General features: G+C 45.3%; 1 long non-coding RNA gene across 1 annotated transcript; it reads left to right on the forward strand.

The window, feature by feature from the left end:
• Nucleotides 1-501: 501 nt before the first annotated feature.
• Nucleotides 502-2,385, forward strand: LOC116411672. Its single transcript, XR_004223263.1, has 6 exons — nt 502-654; nt 1,012-1,068; nt 1,552-1,590; nt 1,854-1,889; nt 2,182-2,229; nt 2,352-2,385. It is a non-coding gene; the product is annotated as an uncharacterized LOC116411672 (long non-coding RNA).
• The last annotated feature ends 976 nt before the right edge of the window (nt 2,386-3,361 follow it).

The raw sequence follows: 3,361 nt of genomic DNA on the forward strand, positions 1-3,361 counted from the left end.
AGTTTTGCCCCTCTGCCCCCGGGTATCTGCCTGCCCTTATGTACCAACCTTAATGTGTAACTGAATGTACTTGCACTTACCATGGACACAGGGCCTGATTTACTATTTCTTACTATTGCAGGGGGTAAATCTAAATCAGTGCTTCTGAAATTATGGTGATGCCCCTTAGGGGAATGGTAACAGCCAATTACTGATTGGTTGCTATTGGCAACTGCAACTTGCATTTAGGCACCTATGTTAGTAAATGAGCCCTAGTACCAATTTAACCCCCTAGGTACCAAATGGAATCCCAGCCTGAGTGTTAGTAAGCGTGAGATTTCGGGGGAACACTTTGAATGGGGCCCCTCATGCAATGTTGCACGTTAAAATGGTAAATGCATTATCCATGAAGCTGACTTGCCCTTTTTATTCCCGTCTCTATACAGATTGCTGCGGTGTGCGACTAGTTGGCGTTTTGCTGCTTCGGCGCTTAACCAGTTTTTTAGACTGTGATTTTTCTGGCTTCTCCTCAGTTCACCTTTTCCATCTTTAGTTGAACGAGCCTAGAGGAGAGCCAGCACCTACTGAGGGGGTCCCTTAGGGACTCCGGCCCTGGGCCGGCCCCTCCATTCCATCTTTTTTTTTTAACATCACCTGGAGAGCTTCATTTAAGAGGTAATGTAGCAAATGGGAACCAGTGAAACAGTTTATGATTTCTTCTACAGCAAGTCTCAATTTACTGGGGGGGGGGGGGGCAACTTGTTAGGCGGCTTATCTCTTTCCTGGGACTGTGCTTCTCATTATCAAAAAGGGCACGGGCCCAGCAAGAAAAGCCTTTAGATCTGACAGCGGTATTGGGCAGGAACTCCTTTCTCAGGGGGTATTTTAAGGGGTAATTCTCCTGCCTGGGTATCCGCTTTCAGCTCTATAGTAGTGCTGGGCGGGAAAATTCGCTGCTCGCCAAAAATTAAATAAATTGTACATAGAACACAGTATTGGGAAGTGCTAACGTGATGTTTTTCTTTTTTTCAGCGAGCGATGAACAAAGTGTTCAAGCGTTTGAGGCGTTTTTTCCCTTGCTTCGGCAAGGTAAGGATTTTATTTCACATATTTCATTCTGTGGGAAACTTCATGGAGGGACAAATTTGTCCTCCAACTCAGTTACTGATGATCTCTAAACATTGTTCTGTTTGGGGCCCATGAAAGCGAACACCAAACATATTAACATATTTTTTAATGGGTCAGAGATCTTCCTAACCTAGAGGAAGATTTGTGGGAAGAAGCCCCATGTGAAATGTATAGTTATCTGATTTCCACAAAAGATAAGATTTGGAATAATTCATAGGACATATATTACCCCCTGAAGCTAAATACCATAGGCAAAAACCCAATGCCCCCTGCCCCGTATGTCAATATGCAGATGCTGGGCTTGCCCTTCTATATATTTGTACTGGTCTGAGGTGGTAAAATATCTTACCGAGAAAATCCTGTTACCTGGAAGCCTAAACCCAGATGTGTGCTTAGGCCTTCTCTTTCCATAAAGTAATGTCAACTTTTGTTTCACTCACCCAGGAGGAGCCCACTGAGGAGCCCCAGGAATTTATCTGCCTGGTAAGTAGTAAAGGAGTCGGTATCATAGATTCCTTATATCATTAGCTTCTTCCTAAATGTTGTGTTGACTTTAACAGAATTTACCATTTAATATGACTGTTTGCAAACAGACACCTATAGCCAATGAACCCCGTACCCATATAACTTGTGATATAAATGTTAATTCCATCCACATATGAATCAGTACATACAATAGTTCTAGCACTGTCCCCCCCAATTTAGAAGACATCCATGGCTCTGATCAATTTTCCTCTCTTAACCAGGTACCATCGGTTGGATCTGGCAACGCCGTTTGCCAAGTGAGTAGCAAATAATTCAATAATAAAACACCAGTCCCTGAATATTACATATAACTTATATTCACTTCTTTCTAAAAAGCTGAGTTGATTTGATAACTTGACTTTCATCTCTTAACCAGGAACCACCAGAAATCCCTGGCAAAAACTGCCAGCTAAGTAGTAAAAAATAAACATACATAACATGGTTTGGGTTTTGGAACTTGTGAATTTGAATTTGTATTGTACAAGGTCCTTTTTACATACTAAACTACAGAGTTATAGTAAACTGATCAGGTAACTTTATTTCTCTTAGGAGGAGAAACCAGAGCACAAAATGGAGCCGGCTATAGACAACTGCCGGGTAAGCATAAGAGAGGGGAGAGTAGGGGGCAAATAAAAATCACTCTATATTTTACGTAAGGCTGTATATTAGCTGCTTTATTACAACGTGCAACATCTTTCTCTTACCTTTTCTTTAATCAGGAGACTCCAGAGATCCCTGACACGGACATCTGTCAGGTAAGAAAAAATAATAGGCTCACAATAGAGAAAAACATTTTAAGAGAATATCAAATGCAGATTCACTTTGGGGTGGCAATTTGTTTCTTTAGTAGCCAAGAATCAGCCCCTACACCGGCATGAGCTTCTTCCTGGTCTGCACCCAGAACCATTGCGTCAGCCCGGGCACAGGCACACACAGTGGGGCTTTGAAGAAGAATTAAATACTCACGCATTTCTGGGCCGAAATCCGCCATGTGTGCCTGCACCCAGGCCAACGCAATGGTTCTGGGGACATGATGCCAGCATAGGGCCCGACTCTTAGCCTGCAAGTCCCACAATCTGCCACGTGTGGCATCAGCCTAACACAAACATGTTATTATTATGCCTTGTGTTACACAGCAACATACACCTTCTATTTCTCATATATTTATATCAAATAAGACTTTTCAAAACTTTGCTTTACTTTCAGCCATGGCATTTTTAAAAAAAATCTTTTTTTTATGTCTTCAACAGGAGGAAGAACCCCTTAGTTCCAGGACCCCACTCTCATACCCCTTCGTTCCACACAAGCCCCCACCCGCCCCCCGCTTTGTTCCAAGCCCCCTCCCTCCCACCCCTTCCTTCCAATCAAGCCCCACCCTCCAACCCCTTAGTTCCAGGCCCCCACTCTCCCACCCCTTTGTTCCACACAAGCCCCCACCCGCCCCCCCGCTTTGTTCCAAGCCCCCTCCCTCCCACCCCTTCCTTCCAATCAAGCCCCACCCTCCAACCCCTTAGTTCCAGGCCCCCACTCTCCCACCCCTTTGTTCCACACAAGCCCCCACCCGCCCCCCGCTTTGTTCCAAGCCCCCTCCCTCCCACCCCTTCCTTCCAATCAAGCCCCATCCTCCAACCCCTTAGTTCCAGGACCCCACTCTCCCACCCCTTCGTTCCATACAAGCCCCCTCCCGCCCCCCGCTTTGTTCCAAGCCCCCTCCCTCCCACCCCTTCCT

Source organism: Xenopus tropicalis, chromosome 6 (genome assembly GCF_000004195.4).
Source record: "Xenopus tropicalis strain Nigerian chromosome 6, UCB_Xtro_10.0, whole genome shotgun sequence".
NCBI lineage: Eukaryota > Metazoa > Chordata > Amphibia > Anura > Pipidae > Xenopus > Xenopus tropicalis.